Genomic DNA, 18,873 nt, shown 5'->3' on the forward strand with positions numbered 1-18,873 from the left:
TGTTGTGTTTTCATTTTCATTTGTTTCCATATATTTTTTAATTTCCTCTCTAATTGCCTGATTGGCCCATTCATTCTTTAGAAGGGTGTTCTTTAACCTCCATGTTTTTGGCGGTTTTCCAGACTTCTTCCTGTAATTGATTTCAAGTTTCAAAGCATTGTGATCTCTGTCAGTTAGTTTTAATAGTGTAACAAACTCATTGGCTTAAGATATCAAGAATTTATTACTATTGTTAAGCTGGGTCAGCTGGGTATCAACTGATTCAGGATAATCTAGGCTGGGCATGCAATTCATCTGCAGGTTGGGTGTGGTCTCTACTTTAGACCTGCCTTAACTGGGTCAATTCTAGCCCTCTCTATTCCTTCTCACAGTAATGGCAAACATGTAAGGAGGTAAGTAGAGATATTTTTGTAAGACTCTAAATATTTGCTGTTAACTACTTTCATCTTCTTAGGATAATGTTCTTTGATGATTGGTAGATCTCATTGGGAAAAATGGCTCACCTGGAAAAATTAGCAAAGTGGCAGCAAGCTGGAGCCTAGGTGAATGGTCACTACCAATGGTTTTTCTTGCTGAGTGACCAAAACACTTTAAGAGGTCCTTTGGTCATCTACACTGCGCTGCACTACAATTGGACATTTTAAAAAAATGTTTATTTTTGAGAGAGAGAGAGAGCAGAGGAGGGGCAGAGAGGGAAAGCAAGAAAGAAGATCCAAAGTGGGCTCCACACTGACAGCACAGAGTCCTATGCAAGGCTTGAACTCACGAACCGTGAGATCATGACTTGGCTGAAGTCAGATACTCAACCGACTTAGCCACCCAGAGACATTTTTAAACCTTGAATAAAAGTTATTCACTAACAGCTTAGTGTTGTGATGATGTAGACTTTTTAAGGAATGAAAGAAAAGTTTACCCACAAAATTTGTGATATGGGACAGAAAAGAGGATGGCAAAGAAAGGACTCAAAACAGAAAATGGAGATTAGTTAGGAAGCAAAATTTGGAAGGAGAAGTTAGAGAAATGTAAGCTGTGCGCTTTCTGTTTATACCTCCCTGAAATTCTCAGACACTTGAAAGATTACGTTAGTCTTCTTGTCATATGAGTGATGGGAGCCCTAGTCATGTTTTTGGGTGTCAAAGGAAGGGCTAATCCCAGAAGCTGCAGAGATTGGGGACATCAGATTTCACATACAGCTCTAAAACATTGCCTCTTTTCAGAGTTGAAATGGGAAAACTCCCATGACCCTCCTAAGATCATATTTTTTACCAATAACTTACTGTTCTTGTCTAATTTGGAGGAGGTTTTCATCCAAATAAAGGTTTTTATCCAAATAAACCTTTTTCTTAATATAACTATCCATATCTTTTCCTTGTTTGGTCTCTGATTTTATTACATGTATGATATTCATTTTTTGGCCTTCATATCTTGAATTTAATGATGCATTTAATGAAGGGCCCAATAATTCCTAGTGCCAGCAGTTTATTTATATTCATTTATAGTTGCTGCAATTGTCCATTTATGGTTGCTACTGACCATGGATAAGGACACACCATTGAATTCTCTCGGTTCTGAGCACACTCTTTCCTGTCCCAAATGGATAGCAGCAAATTTAGCTCCCCATGGTAATGAAGGACAATCATCTTGCCCACACAAATAGCTCCTTTTTTTTTTTTAATCAGCTGTCTACCTACATTATGAGCCCAAAATGAGAACAGAGGGTTCTCATAACATCAGGTTAGATGAAACTTCTGCATTTTTCTCTGTTGAAAGGATTTCCCACTGGGAATTTGGACTTCTAAAGAATAGAACCTATGGAACCAATAGAACCCACAGAGTCCAATAGAACCATTCTGCAAATGAAGCCATGGAAGTGAAGGTGAGTGAAAGCAATCCCGCTTCTACTCATTGGTTCTCATGCCCATAGTTTATCACTCCTGGAATGCAGCACGATGTTGTGGCCTGATTGTTTGGTTCCTACTCTGCATCCTATAGGACAGTGCCTCAGATTCATAAGTTGTGTGGCCCTTAAGCTGAAATTTTTATAGGTTGTTTATCTTTGTATTAAGTTGCCTTCTTTCTGGTTGTAGTGGTAAACTGTAAGCATGACTTTTGTCCCTTGTTCTTATGTTATGAGAGATCCTGAGTTGGCAAACCAAGTATTCCGTAAGCCCTCAGGCAGTTAGGTTGCCAGAATCACTTTGCAGTGTAAGTAAACTTACAAATAGAATACATGTAAATTCTAATAAGTATGAATTGTCATCCCCTCTGGAATGAATCTGGGATAATCAATGTTCTACCAACTGCCTTGCTAATCTCCTTTAGGGAGGCTGCCATATTGAGCTGTTGAGCATTCTTCAACAGCAGTACCTATATTCGTTTTGGTACAGATTTTTGGTTCCAGATATAGTCTCCATATAGTATAGATATAGTATCCATTCTTTCCCCCATGGATATTCTGTTCATGGACTGGTTGCATTAACACTGGAGTCGAAGTAGGAAGAGGTCCTCTGACTTCCATGGGTGTTCTGGTTATTGAGTGTTCCTTTATAGTGGACCACTATTCTATAGTGGTCATTTTCAGAAGACAAAAATATCCTCATTCTATGTGCCCTTTAATATAGTTTCATCCACATACTTCTTCCCCACATTTCCTTGCCTCACAAATGATCAAATCTTATTCTTTACAGGTCCCTTACAGATTTGCTAAGTGATTTGTCATTGCCCTAAATTCTTATGTATCTTTACATGTTAAGCCACTGATCTGTCCTAAAAGTGGGCCAACCAACAAACTACTTGCAACTCTTCTAGCTGAAAGGATTTTCTTTCATTTCTGTCTTCCAAGGCCACCCTAAAGATTGTTGTAGTGCAATGACAGTCTGGTTTAGTTCAAGATTAATAAACTGTGATCCAGGCCTGAGTTTTTGTTCTTCCTGGGTTAGCTAGTTTTAGGGAATCACCCATAAGCCTATAGGTTTAAACTAAGGGACAGTTTTCACTGCAATGCAAGTCGGTGACATGGGAATATAGATTACCTGTTTATGTACCTTGCACTTTTTGTATATGTTCATATCCTATCCCATCATGCAATGGACTCCTGCTGTGCCCACCTGAATTTAAGACTCATTAGATCTGATGATATCCAGTTCCTGATACCAGCTCCACTTACATAATCATATAGTAGCTAAAGGTCAGATACTTAGTCCCCACTACAGTCTAGAAAAATCTCAGGATCTGCTTTTTAAATAGCAAGCATTTTGTTACTGCTGATGGTATGGCCTCGTGGCAGAACCCTTGAGGTCTGATGACACTTGCATTAGGCTTGTCAGAGATTCTGTACAGCATCCTGATCTCCTATATATGCCACTAGCCCAGCAGTTTTCTGGGTGAAATGTCTTCAGTGGCAAGATAATTTTCATGATAGCTTGGACCTCTCTTGCTCTTGCTCATGCTCAGCCCTGACAGCCTTTTGAGTCACCTGACAAATAGCTTTTCTTGGTTTTTCATATCATAATAGCTCCACTCCAGAGGTCAGGGAACCATCTTGAGGATACTGCCAGGTGTTAAGGATATTCATTCCAATTATGTACCCAGGGACCAGGCAGATAAATTTAGCTTCAATTCAGTTATGACTCATTCCATTCCAGTGCCGATGATACCATGTAAGTCAGTGTTCTACCTTCTACACCTCTTCACTGGTGAACATCTTATAGTATTGATGCTACTGCATGCCACAGGTCACTGTCAAAGAGGCCCTATTGCTCTCTGCCCAGGGAGTGAAGTCCCATTTCTTCCTTTGATACCCAATTTCTGAATTCTATCTTGATGTCTAACTTTCCAGAGCCGTTCCTCATAACAATGATTTTAGCCTGAGTTATCAAAAAAGCAGAGCTGGATTAAAAAAGGCTTATATGTAATTGATTTCTTTTGGGAAGTGGTTCCTCAGAAGGAAGTTGGGGGATGAGTTGATTGATGTGGGGAAGGAAAGAAGGAAAGGAAACCAATCTAAGACTGTCCTACCAGGTTGATCATCCCTGTGGGTACCTGGGCTGTGGTCTCATGAGGGATCTTCTGAGAAGCAGTGGAACATGCTGAAACATCATTTGTCAGAAAGGCTGATAGGTGTTGGAAGTGATTCCTGTTTTGGAGAGAAAATTTTGTGAGCAATACGGAGAGAGATTCGTTGAATAACAGTATACTTAGGTGGACTTAAAAATAATCTGGAAGACAGATTGAGGTCAATCTTAAGAAGGTAATCAGTGGCAGGTTTTAAGACTCGGTAGTATCAAAAAGTTTCTAAATTATATATTTGATGAGCAAATCAGAGAACTCTAGATGCTGGCGAGGATGTGGAGAAACGGGCACCCTCCTACACTGTTGGTGGGAATGTAAACTGGTACAGCCCCTCTGGAAAACAGTGTGGAGGTTCCTCAGGAAACTAACAATAGAACTCCCCTATGACCCAGCAATAGCACTGCTAGGAATTTACCCAAGGGATACAGAAATGCTGAGGCATAGGAGCACATGTACCCCAATGTTCATAGCAGCACTCTCCACAATAGCTAAAACATGGAAAGAGCCTAAGTGTCCATCAACAGATGAATGGATCAAGAAGATGTGGTTTATCTATACCATGGAATGCTACATGGCAATGAGAAACAATGAAATCTGGCCATGTGTAGCACCATGGATGGACCTTGAGGGTGTTAGGCTGAGCGAAATAAGTCAGGCAGAGAAGGACAAATATCATATGTTTGCACGTATAGGAGGATTAGGAGGAACTTGACGGAGGAACAAGGGGGAGAAGAAGGGCGGAAATGGTGGGGGAAAAGGAGAGAGGCAAACCATGAGAGACTCTTGAATGCTGACAAAAACTGAGGACTGATGGATGTGGGAGGGAGGGGGGATGGGCATGGAGGAGGGCACTTGTGGGGATGAGCACTGAGTGTTATGTGGAAAATAATTTGACAATAAACTATTTGTAAAAAAAAAAAATTAAAATGTCTTTAACATTCCTTAAAAAAAATAAATTATATATTTGAAAGTATAATCTGTATATTCAATCAAATTGGCTGATAAATTCAGTGAATAACTGAATTCAGAATTAGGATCAAGAAAGTCCCACTTCTCCAAATTTCTCATTTATATCTCTCTGCCTATTTACATTTTAGAGCAATACTATCCGAAAGAAATATAATGTGACCTGCATAAGTAATTTCAAATTTTCTGGTAGCTATGTTAAAAAGATTTAAAAACTTGGGGCACCTGGGTGGCTCAGTTGGTTGAGCCTCTGACTTTGGCTCAGGTCATTTTGTGAGTTTGAGCCCTACATTGGACTCTGTGCTGAAAGCTCAGAGCCTGGAGCCTGCTTAGGATTCTGTGTCTCTCAGTCTCTCTGTCCCTCTCCTGCTCATACTCTGTCTCTCTCTCTCCCTGTCTCTCAAAAAATGAATAAATGTTAAAAAAGGTTTTAAAAAGATTTAAAAATGTAGTTTAAAAATTAATTTAAATAATATACCTTATTCCAAATATATCCAAAATATGATTTCAACATAGAACCAATATAAAAATTATGAATGCGATATTTTACATTCTTTTGTTATTAAATCTTTACAATTTATATTTAGAACCCATCTCAACTTGGACAGGATGAATTTCCTGTGCTCAATAGTCACATGTGCTAGTGGATAATATGTTGAACAGAATATTCTATAATGTTCTTTATCTGTTCTTAGCCTGGATAATTTCTACTAATCTTCAAGGCACACGTTAAATATCACCTCTTTTGAAGAGTAAGTCTTCTCTTTTTATTTTCCTCCCTTACTGATTTCTACAATAATAACAATAGCAATAGCAAAAGCTTATCCCTTATGTATGTTATCAGTGTACCTTTTATTTATACCAATTACAGCAGTTATCCTGATTTAAAATTTTTTTTTCTTAAATTATCCACCATTACCACTAGACTCTGAGTTCCTGAAGAGCAGAAACACTATCATCTCTATAGCGCAGAATCTATTTTTTTAAAATTAACTAGAGTTAATATAACAAAGTGAAGTTAAATATATTTAAATACAATGAATGTGGGTTCCTAAAACCAACCTCATAAGTATAGGATGGGAGGAATATGGTTTAGAAGCAGTTACTTGAGTAAGATTGAAGGTCCTTAGATTTCATTAGTTCATTAGGGGCAAATATTAGTTTTTATTGATGGAAGGTTTAAGGACTCAGTTTTCAACCTTACATAAGCAAATAACATAACAGACCCTAAACCTATTCTAATGTCAAAGAGGTATTTTAGAATGTTTGAATGAACGAACAAATGAAGTGAAGTAAGAATAAACTACCTGGGCAGGTAGGAGATTTCTCTTTTGGCAATGTATTCAAGTACAAGCTGGAGAGAGGCTAGGAAATGTTGTAATGGGGGTAGATGGGGAGAATAGATGTACTCTATGCTTCTTTCCAAGCCATGAATTCTTCTTTTCAATAATCCTATTCACTTTAAAGAAAGACAGCATTGCTTTTACTCAAGTCAGTGTTGACAGTGTACATAGCTAGTTATATATCAGTCATAAGACACTCTCCAATCAAAACAATAATGTCATTTTCCCGTGAGTAATTCTCACCAGGTTTCTGCTTTTGGAAGATTCAATTGGTTAAAGAAAGTTCATAATCAGTGTTTTCAGAATACATTTCAGGACATGAAGCAAACCTCACACCAACAATGCATTATTACTCATTTATTTTTAGCAATTACTAATGGAACAACACAGGTGCCCAGAATTTCCTGCGCTTATAAACATGAAACCTCTGCCTCTGAGAGCTTCCAGTCTAGATTGAGACAAACACAAAACAGGAAACCTGAGCTTTACCACAAGAAGATGAATGGGCATCATTGATACCTTCATGTGTGATTTCTTCCAGACAATAATGCTTTATTTACTAAGAAAGCTTCAACTAAAAAGCAGCTCAGGGCATATTTTAGTCCTCTAGAAAATAGAACAATCAGTATCACTACAGTTGCATTCAATACATGGAATTTGCTTTGAGAATTATGAATGGTTCTTTTGCCTTCATCTTTGTTATAATTAATCCAGAATTTTGTTCTGAGTGCTTTCTGTGTTCCAGGCACAGGAGATATGCAGATGATTAAGACATGGTTCTTGCCCTAAATAGACCTCACATCTAGGAAGAGCAAGCTATGCTAACATGAAAAGCTGATTAGACACCAGCTACAGTGCTGGTGGAAAGAATATGAGTTTTGGTTTCAGACAGAGCTCAGCTTGAAACCTAGCTCCACCACCCATTCGCAATTTGACCTTGGTCAGTTTTTCTAAATTTTTGGAGCCTTTATTCCATTGGTGATTTGATGCTGCCTAACTAGCATGTTTGTTTTAAGAATTGAATAATATCTGGTAGAGAAAAAACCTGGTAGAGAAAACAAGTATTGTCTTAGGTGTTAAATGGGTAGACTAGATCAGGGATTAGCAACCTTTTTCTATACAAGGAGATAGAGAAATATTTTAAGCATTGCAGGGTATACTGTCTATTACAGTTACTTAAGTTTGCTGTTGTAGCATGAAAAAAAAATCTATAGATAATATGTAAAATAATGACCCTGGCTAAGTTCTAATGAAATTTTATTTAAGAAAACTTGTGTGTAGGTCTATAAATGTACAGACCCTGGGGTATATAAGGGCTTTAAGAGTTTATAGAGATCATGATTATCAAAGAACTGGGAGAGTGTCTTTCAATAGGAGAAGTAATGTTTAATTTTGTTTTGAATTTACTTTTTATCCAAGTTAAACATGCACAGACTATAAAAAGTCAACTTATTCTGCAGGATATACTAATGAAAAGCCTTCTGCTCCTCTATTCCCCTGTCTAAGAACCAATTGTTTTCCTCTCCTTCAGCTGATTCTTCTAGTATTAACTTTGAAATCTCTAAATAACATGGGTCTATATTCTTCTTAATTGTTGTTTTAATTTCAGGTGCTGTGAATAGACTTTCTATCATGGACAATAGAGATTCCATGTTTTTCCTCCACCCAGCTCCCACCACATAAGCACCCTTCTGGTCGCCCACCCTGCCTCCCAGGATGGTTACATTCTAATTTTGTTTACACCATTATTCACTGTTTACATGATTATGGATATGTGTGTGATTCACATCTGAATTACACAGTGAACCATGGTTACTTAATCTTTGTTGTATAACATTTTGTTTTCCCTGGATTTAAGAATTTCTTTTTGTTACCCTTTTCTTAATTTCCTTTACATTGCACTTATCTCTAATTCATCCTCAACCTCTTTAGCAATTGTCTAATTATCTCTATAAATTATTCACATGCATCAGATACTCTAACAATTTTGTCTCCCTAGACAAAATCACCCAGAGCATTAGTTCTCAAGCTTGCACAGTCAGAATTACTTGAAGGGCTCATTACAACATGGATTCCTTGACCCAGCCTCAAAGATTCACACGTTCTGAGGGAGGGCTGGTGAACTTTCGTTTGGAACTAGTTTCCAGGTGGTGCTGATGTTGATACCCATACCACCCTATGATTAGCACTGGGAAGTACTAGCCAGGAGCCTTCTGCCCTGCTACTGTCTGGACTGGGTGCCTTCTGCATTGGGTGCAGCCACCGATCCTAACGTTGCCATTCACCATCATTTTGGGGATTTTAATGGCTTCTCTCCTGTGCTGCCACTGAAAAATCCAAAGCCATTTTGAAGCCTAATCTCGTGTATGTTATCTTCAGATAACAGTCCCTAACATTGTCAAATCAGCTTATCATATGTTTGTGTATTATTTTACATTCCCTCTTTGTGAGCTTATTTTAGGAAACAGCAATGTCTTAATCATCTTCATATCTCACAAGCCTAGAACATAGGGAGCACTCAAAACAAAGTGCTTGTCTGATAATTTTCTCCCCAGATTTTTATAAAAATCTCTCTTTGTTCTCAGGACTCAGGAAGCGGGCTGTTAACAAGTAGCTCCATCTACAGAAAACAAATTTACTTAATTTTTGCATCTTCCTTCTGACTCATACAGCCTTCCTTATTCACCAGTGTGCATTTTTCTCTCTAACATCCTTCTATGTGTGCTGAATTGTTGAGGGTGTAGGTAGTCAATACATAGTTATTGACTGCTTTGATAGATCTGCATTCTTTTGAGACACCTGGCCCCACACCTTCTATACTATAGGAGATTCCTGTAAGGTGTTTGTTTTCTCGCAAGAGATTGGTTCAAGTTTGTTTGAAAATGATATAGGAAATCAAATCCTCAGTCTTACTAATCATAGGCACTCTGAATGCCACAGTTTCCCATGATAAATCATAGTTATCTGCTAGGAACTATATAGTAAGGCCATGTGCATCTGGGCCAAAGTAAAATAAAACAAAAATTTTATAAAATAATTCTTCTTTTTCTATAATGTAGTTAATGGCAAGATCCTCGGGTACTATATAAATCACCATGAGACTCATAAAGGAGTTCTATCATATATCCATTCACAACAGTCTCGAAGTTTTTTGTCACATTTAAATCCATAATAATAATAATGAAAAGATACCAGCAAATTAATTGAATACAGCATCAACGTTAAGATTTCATCCAGGGAACAAGTTACTATATATGCTTCCTTTTCATGTGCAGCTTATGGAACATGCCAAGCCCACTTTGCATATTGGATGATAACATCGTACATACCTGGGAGTGAGGGAGCAGACCTGTGCACGGGAGGTAACTAGGGCAAGGCAAATGATGAACGTGGTGATAGGACTGATTACATTCCTCAAATGGGAGATAAATCTATGGGTGCAAATGTCATATGTTGAATAGATGAACAATCATTCCATCATCCATCACTGCCAACTTTTTCCGTTTTATCTGGATTGAATTGCAGCAGACTACATCTTAGGAGTTATGTAGCAGTTTCTTAAAGATGAAATTCTATGTTGCAACAGGCCAAATGTGTTTGCTGTAGGCCCATCTGTCTCAGTAGCTCTCATTCACACACTCGCTATTTAAGGCTATTTATTGCATATAAATACCCAAAGCACAAATAACAGGCAGGGAATGTTTTAGACAAACCCATGACATATATCAAAGTATTAAAAGAGAAGCAAAAAAGGGGCCAAAACTCTCTGATGGGTGTCAGTAATAGGTCTTTCTTCATCATTTACCCAATTATTTAGTGGATGGCAATTCTCTCTTAAATCAAGGAAATGAAATGGAGATAAATCTGACCATGATATTCTTTCCTATGGGGCAAGCCACTCTCCTTTAGAAAGTGTAAAATCCAAACCTATATTCTGTGAGGAGTCATATAAATGATTCTGTGTTTTCAGTTCATATAAAAAAGAACTGAAAACACAGAATCATTTATATGACTCCTCACAGAATATGAGGATTGGAAAGGACCTCACAATTCACTGACTATGGATCTCTTATTAATGTTTTAGACCCCTTTGAAACATTGATTTATGATTTTCCTGGTATTTGGTTGAGTGTTTCTTGTGGTGGACAGACTTTCCCAAGACTGTGCCTTATTATATATACCCCGTTTGGACTGTTTGATCATTTACATGTTCATGTTGTTTAAACCATTTGATCACTCATGCCATTCATATTTCTTAAGTGCTTACCATGTTCCGGGGGTTTTTCTAGGAACTAGGATCCATATGGTTTTTGTACTCATCAGTAGTTTTTATTTACAAGTACAAAACTCAGTCCAACCAACCCAAATGTATTATTTAAGCAAAGCGATTAAAAAAATCTCATATTAGTGAAAAATCCAAGAGTAGATCTGATTTTGATGTGACTGGATTCAGGAACTCAAATAACTTGATTTCTGTTCTCTCTTTTCCACGATGTTGACCCCATTCACAGGTAGGCTCTCTACCTTGTGATGGTAAAATTGCTGACACAGGTCTAGGATCTCAGTCTTCCTGTAACTTCTCTCCAGTCTACCATCTGAAATCAGAGGAAGGATAATTCTGCCTTTATGTGATAAACTTCAACTATATCATCTCCCCTTGAGACTTTCTTCTTCAAAGTGGTTTCTCCATTGTTTCCACCTGTTCATAGAGATTATGTAGCCCTTTATGTCTAGTACTTCCTGAACATTTCTTGAATGGGCAGATGAATGAATGTATGAACAGAAATCTTTACATCACTTGGTGAAGACTTAACTGAGGCGTATGCCAAAATAGAGGAAAGCAGAAATCAGCAATAGAGAGAAACAGAATAATGATTGCATACTTGGAAGACATGTATCAAGCTGTACCTGCTGAAACAAGTTCAGTGTTAGGGATTTTTATTAGCCCATACATTCCTTTTTATGCTTGAACCAGTTTGAGTAGGGTTCCTGTCGCATGTAACCAAAACATCCTGCATAATACATCTGATTACTTTGGATGCCATCTCTACCCATTTAGTGCTCAGGAATACAACAACAATTAACACATTTTTTATTCTGTTAATCGGGGGGATATAGGTCTTAACTGAATTAGGCACTTCTGGAACCCAGTCCATGTTCAGCTAGACTAGAGAGAACAATGGAAAGAACTTGGTCTTCAGAGCCAAAGCAGAGGGATTTGCATCTCAATTTCATCACTTATTTTAGTATGACCTTGGGCACATAATTTACTATCTCCAGATTTGTTTCTGAGGAAAAAAAAAACCCATGACTTTATGCATCATATTGATAATCTGAGTTCCTGTGAACATGTGAGATCATATGATAGCATATTAATAGCACTGCTCTCTTGCATTCATTCACTTACCAAGAAGTTTGAATACTCAGAAAGAAGCCCCCAGGAATTGCTTGAAGTCCTCCTGGGGGATACAGTACATGAGCTTACAGAGAAGTCCCTTTATGGATTCTGAGACACCCCACATGGACCATAGATAAGAAATGACCTTTGGTGGGATAAGCAAGAACCATATATTATCTTTTGTGTTACTGTCCATTGGAGGAAAGCTCAATCTGTACAGTTCAGGCTGAAATATTTTACAGAAATGTTAATAATCAGATAATTTAATCTTTATTATACCTCTCTTTCTTGGACAACAATAATTAGCTGGCCTTTACTGAGTACTTATCATATGTCAAACACTATAAATTAGCTTTTTACATCAATTAGTTAATTCATTCTCCTGTCAGTCTACATGGTATTATTATATGCTTTTAACCAAATGTCATAGATGAGGGCTCAGAGAGGTTAAGTAACTTGTCCAAGGTTACATAGCTAATGAGTGGCAGAGTTGGAATATAATCCAGGCACCTGATCCCAGAGTTTACATATCCCCTTCTAGGACTGACACACGATCTCATGGGGTTTGTTTTGGCTGGATTTGATAGCAAGGTATTGTGGACATTAACGCACACCATCTCCTTTCAGAGACTGAAGCTTTGTTTCTTGGTCAAGATGGTCAGGTCAAACTCCTTTAGGACATGCCTTCTTCAAGGAGAATCCTTGGGAACACATGCAAAGAGGTTTCTAGGGAAGGAGAGTGTTGTGATGAGTCCTACCTGTTGATTACACATGATCTGGCATGTCTAAATCTCATCTCAGAGTCCAGCTGGAGCCCTTGCTAAGCAATTTATTCAAAGTAGGGAAGAAATATGTATCAGAATGCACATTGTGCCCAGTTAAGCCTCTTGTCAAACCTGTGAATAAAAAGAATAAAAGAAGTATCTTCTTAGTAATTGGGTTTTTAGAAGTGTCACCCATTTACTTGTAATTCTAGTAATTTCTGGTTTTGATCACTATTCTCCCAAGTGTAAACACTGGCCAAACCTTTCTGACTAATGCGAGGATTAACCAGTTCATCTCTGTATTTAGCTGAATGGAAATGCATTATGTGTACTTACTAGTGCAGAGAAGCAGAGTCAAAAGATGATAGAGGCTGTGGTTCCTCCCTCAGTAAGCCATTCCACATCTGTTTAAAACATACTACCCTACAGAGTCTTACCACATCAACCAGAAGTCTGCTCTAACTCTTCTAGCTTCTGGGCATTTCTCTCTCTAATGTTAAAATGATTGTAGCCCTTGTAGACTAAACCAGGGTTTCTTAATCTCAGCACTCTTGATATCTGGGCAGAGTGAGGGCCTGTTCTGTGCTTTGAAGGATGTTTAGCTGCACCTCTGGTTTCTATCCACTAGATGCCAGTAGCACACCCCCTGCCCCACCCTGTGCCCACTCTCCCCCCCCAGTTGTGAGGATCCAAATGTTCTGGGGTAGCAAAATGGCTGCCAGTTGAGATCATTGGTGTATGCCAAACAATTTAGTTTAAAATGTTTTCCCATGTGATTTTCTAGTTGTTCATTTTGCTCACATTTCCTCAACAAGATGGCAGATCTCTGAGGCAAAAATCATGCATAGTAATATGTTTTCTGTCTTCCAAACATAAAGCAAAAAGGAAAGTCAACTAGTATCTGTTGAGTGCCAGCATTGTGGCTGAACATTTCCAAGTGCTTTCCATATCCCATTTCATCAATTCATTCTATAAATATTTATTGAGTGTCTCTTTATTATATAATGCTTGAGAAGCAACATTCCAATCCTGGCTCATCTGCTTAGTGTGACCTTGGTAATTTACTTAATCTCTCAGTGCTTCAGTTTCCTTGTCTATAAAATAGGACAGGAATATCACCCATCCCATGGGTTGTGAGGATTGCATGGGTTGAAATGTATAAAACATTTAGAACAGGATCTGGCACATATAAATATCTGCTGAGTATTAGTTATCACCATTAGTATATGCCAAGTCTGGTTCTTGGTGCTGAGGAATCAGCAATGGACTAGAAGCCTTGTTCTCATGAAGCTTGTATTGTAATATGGTCTCAGATAAGCCACATTAAAGGGATAAGCAATATCATTGCCCCATCTCACATGGAGAAAGGGCAGCTCAGTGAGAGGAAGTTGTTTGCCCAAGGTCACATAACTATTAGGTCTTAGGGCCAAGTTATGAACTCAGCTCTCTCTGGCAACAAAGCCATACTGAATTCTTAATAAGTTCTCAGCATACTCGCTGATGTCTAGACAGAAAAGGAAATTATTTTCCCTTTCCTTTTATTCTTTTTCCTCCTTTTAGATTCCTCTTTCTTTTCTAAAACAGTAAAACCTCTCTTTCAAGTTTTATATGTACATTTTGCTTCCCTTTTTATATCTGGGTATTTATTTTGCTTGTGACTGCTGTGCTATCCCTGCAAGATGAACCAATCCTAGTCTTTAGATACATGAAACTTCATTGAAAATGAAATGTCCACAGTGATTCATCTTTGCAGCAAATGGGTAATGTGTACTTTGGGGTTTAAAAATAGAGATGAGTCAAGAAAATCATATGTTTCCTGTTTAAAAAAAACTTTTCAAAGATTTGGGTGCCTGTCTACCCCTTACCATCATATTAAATATGATGACCATAATTGGGGTACACATCCAAAGAGAACCTAAAATAAATCATTCCTTTCCAGTTTTAACATTTACAAGTACTATTTATCAAAATAATAATTTCAATTATTTCTAGCCACATTTCACATTAGCTCAGGGACTCCGTTCAGGGTCTCTCACCACATGGAATGGAATGGGGGAATGGATGGTCTTCCTTGCTCTCTCTGTCTCTCTGGACATGGGTAACTGAGGCATGAGGGTCCTGGACAAGGGCTGCTTTCTTGCTAAATGAATCTTATGTTATTATTTTCTCAGGGCTCTGCCCATGTGTTTACGTGTGCCACCTCATAGTGGGCGTGGCCGGTGAACAGTAGGAGGCTGGTTTGTCAGCAATCTGGAAGCTTGCACCTCTCAGATCTGTGCTTCGGCAGTTTGGCCATCTTGTCTGCTGTCACAAGCTCTTAGTCCTCAGCTCACACTGATGGCAATGAGATGCTGATTTTCAGGTTGATTTGCAATAGTTTCCCCCTTTTAATGAAACCTCATTGAAGTTCATCCTGAAGGAACACACTGGGAAAAAACTGCTCTGGGAAAGAGATGAAGTTTTTAGAGAACTCCTTGAACTGAAAACTATGCTATGTATGTATTTGCAATGGATTCTGATCTGAAGAAAGGCTCCATACCAGGGACCTTACTTGTCTACTTTGTGAACAAAAACCATATCCAAAGAAGAAGAGGAGGGAGGGGGTAAAGCAGGAAGAAAGGATGAAAGAAGACTGCATGTAGGGCACTAAAGATGGACCAAACAGCAGTCACATCACCAGGGGACTTCTGCCTCCTTTCAGCACTGGCCTTCACTCACACTAGTGACTTTGAAATGCCCTCTTTGTTCTGTGTGTCCCCCTTTCTCCCTCTGTCCTCTCACTGCCGGCCAGGTTTTGAAAGTCACACCTTACTTCCAACTCATACTTCCAAGTCAAGGTTCCAAGATCAGCTCTCCCTTCCATCCCAGGCTCGATACCTGGCAGAGTCAAGCAGGTGTGTCAACTGTAATATGGCAGCTACCATGTGACTCTGTGGTTCGGTTGTGCATTTATTCTCATCCCATGATATAAATTCTTGAAGGTGGTCTGTCAGCTGCCAAAACTGTCTAGAGAAGAGGCAGGCAGTGTTTGTCCCTACTCTGCTCTGCCTCACGTGGAGAAAACATAATCTTGTCTCTGTCTTTACTCTGCCAAGTCTCTATATGTATTTGGCACATTTAATATGTTTACTGTTAGTTAACAACATGAATGATCCTGGATTCCATACTTCACACACACCCCGTTTAAATACACCAAGAAAAACAAAACAAATTTTCAACTGTGAGGACTCAGTTCTGGGAGAAATATACTAATATTTAGGGAGCAGAAACTTCAAAAGGGTGATTTAGAGATGATACAACCTTGCTTTGCTTCAGGAGAAAGTGGACACTGTTGGTGGAGGTTCTGAGATTGGTGGTGAGCAAGACACTCACTTGGAGCACTTAATGTTTTCACCAGCTCTAAACATCTCACACTGACCCTGAATCTGCTCTTTAATTTCCTATCACTGTGTTTTTGATGCAGCCTTCTTCTGTCATCTTCACTTGCCCTTTAGAGATTCAGCAGAGCTGATCCTTTTTGTCTGAGATGTTCTCCTCGTAGTTGGCATCTTTCCCTTCTCTGAACCACCACTGCATTTTGTGCTTCTTCTGTGGTAATCATGGGGGTCTTCTCTGGGTTTTTGTGTCCTTGATATATTCACCTTGAGTTAAGGACTGGGTCTTACTTGCCTTTCATGGAATCATGTTGGTTAGCACAACATTGAGAATATTCACGGCTGCCCAATAAATGTTTATGGAATGAATGGAATGAGTGACTTGACATTATCTTTTAAGTGTGAGAGATCAGGATGTAGGTTAAAGAACACTAATATTGACACTCAGAAGATTTGGATGCAAATTTCTGCTCTGCCTTGTACCAACTCTGTGAATTAGGGTGGGGAAAGATCATTTAAATCTTTCGCCAGAAAAACAGGATAATAATGCTTACCTGTGACCTCCCTAGGATTATTATAAATCATAAGAGTTGATGCAAGTACTGTAGTTTTTGAATTGTACGTTGTGAAGAGATTTTGGTTAATACTTAAGTTAATACTTAATACTAAGTAGGTCTCTCTGAATTCCAGTTTTCTCTTCTTCTTTATTACTCTAATGCTAACAAGAATTTTGTCTTTGGTATAAGAAAGCACTGTGGGTCTACCAACCAACAAGTGCATGATGGATCTGTGAATAGATGGATTGATGCCTGTTTCCAGCTCTGGCTCACAACTCCACTGGGGCCACTGAGACAGGAGTGTCAGAGTAGAAGTTAGGTCTATGGGTGCATGTGGTGACTCTGTTAAAGAAGATTTTAAAAACTGATATGTGTAAATAGGGATAGAACTTGCAATGTTGGACTTCAAATGTACTGAGTTTTTGCACAAATGAATTAACCAGTCATGTCGTACCATAATTCTACTAGGACCTCAATATGGATTAATCAATCATCAAGCCCATGAAAGAATCCCTTTTTGTGATTGTTAAGGTATTGATGGTGTTTTCTGGTTTGGAAAAGACTGAGAACAGTTTTTCTACAGAGTGTTTTTGTGAAGAGGAATAATTGAGCAAGTGCTAAAAATAATTGTTGAATGAATGAACTCTCAATTTAGCCACAGCATCAGGGCCTTGTCTTCATCACTGGAAAGAATATTCTCTGGCATTCTTTTTCAAGAGTAATACTGGTAACCTCTAAGTTTAAATGGGAAGGGGGAGAGCTCAGAAGTAAACATTTTTTACAGGATACATATAGCCAGGACTTTTCAGTATATAAGAGGTCTTATCAGTACTGTTACATTTTATGATATTTGCAGCAGTGATTTTTTTAAAATATAGTTTTAAAAATAGAAACCCAAATACAGAGGACAGAGAGAAACTCTCCATTGCATCACTATGAGCATTTTTATAAGACTTTTTTTTTTCTTTTGGCATCCTGATCTCTTTGAAAATGCTCTCTTCTCTACTTAGGGGGAAAATACACCTACTAACCGCCTGGAGGGATTATGCAATGTGCTTTGCACAACTCTCCATGGCCTCGGGTAACAATGTAAATGAACCTTATTAGAAATTTTTTTTTCACTGTGCATGTGAGAAAATTATTTTTAAATGAGTTTTTTCTTCTTTTCAATTCAGTAAAACTGCTCCCCTAGAATGAAGAGGAGCCTCATGAGAAGGAATTAGGGCACGTTACAATTCAGCTGTTTGAGTCAGATGTAAAAAGAAAAAAAAATTGGCGTTTCCGAGGTTGGAAAAAGCTAGGTCTTCCTTCTCAGGAATCACAAAAATAACTGCTGAAAACCCTCACACTTTCCAAGAGAAACTTCTTTAAAAGTTATGTGTAACTAAAAATAGGGGCATTATAATGGAAATCGGTGTGCATGCGTGTAAAGTCCCAGAGCAGCATAAGAGGCCTTGATTCAAAGCTCAGGGTTTGTGATTTTAAATTTGTTGGCCTCATTTAAATCTATTGGCCAGAAGAGCATTTAACCCTGGGGAGTTACCTGCGTTCTTTACCTGTAAGATGGAGATGTCAAAGAAGCTTCAGTGAAACGAACTTTAGGTTTATCATTGGACTTTGAAGAGAAAAACCACTACCTACACAAAAGAATGATGATTAATTGTTTTAAAACACTATCCAAGGCTTGGCTCCTGACTGTAGTGGCTTGGAACAATGTAGTGCTTTCCTGCGGTGGCAGAGACATCAACTCTGAAAGCACTTGTTTCAAGACCAGAGATCTTAATTGTGATTGGATCTTGAGAAAGACTCTAACCCAATGTGACTGGTTTTCTAATGGCAATAGAAATACTCTGCCCCAACAAACAATGTTTGAACAAACACTCTTCTAAAATACACTGGTGCCAAGCAGATGGAGGAGGAAGTATGGAGTGTAACAGTTTGGTGGGTGGAGGGTTTCCTTTTGAGGGGATTAAGCATCTTTTGGAATAGGGGCACCTGGGTGGCTCAGTTGGTTAAGTGTCTGACTGTTAGTTTCAGCTCAAGTCATGATCTCCCAATTTGTGGGTTCAAGCCCTGCACTGGGCTTTGAGCTGACAGTGCAGAGCCTGCCTGGGATTCTCTCCCTCTCTCTGCCCACTGCCCTCTCTCTCTCTGTCTCTCTCTCTTTCAAAATAAATAAATAAAAACTTGATGAAAAATATTTAAAAGGATCTTTTGAACCAGACAGAGGTGGTGGTTGCACAATATTATGAATGCAGTAAATACCACAGAATTATCCACTTTGGAATGATTAATTCTATGTTATGTGAATTTTACTTCAATAGAAGAAAAATACATTAGTAATTCAAGATAGAAAGGTGCTCATTTCCTCAGTGCAAGCATTCTTGCATCATTGCTGGC

The 18,873-nt window shown here is 38.5% G+C and overlaps 1 long non-coding RNA gene across 3 annotated transcripts in view; it reads left to right on the top strand.

The window, feature by feature from the left end:
- Positions 1–18,873, top strand: part of LOC120228693 — an 89,720-nt gene that overhangs the window by 62,366 nt on the left and 8,481 nt on the right. For 2 of the 3 annotated variants that reach the window (XR_005527569.1, XR_005527567.1), the window contains exon 1: positions 1,782–1,876. The exons of the other annotated variant lie outside the window; for it this stretch is intronic. This is a non-coding gene — a long non-coding RNA (uncharacterized LOC120228693). Of the gene's footprint in view, positions 1–1,781; positions 1,877–18,873 lie in introns of those variants that run through there. 3 annotated transcript variants of the gene reach the window in all.

Source organism: Hyaena hyaena, unplaced genomic scaffold, assembly GCF_003009895.1.
Source record: "Hyaena hyaena isolate Hyena2069 unplaced genomic scaffold, ASM300989v1 scaffold_26, whole genome shotgun sequence".
NCBI classification, from domain to species: Eukaryota; Metazoa; Chordata; class Mammalia; order Carnivora; family Hyaenidae; genus Hyaena; species Hyaena hyaena.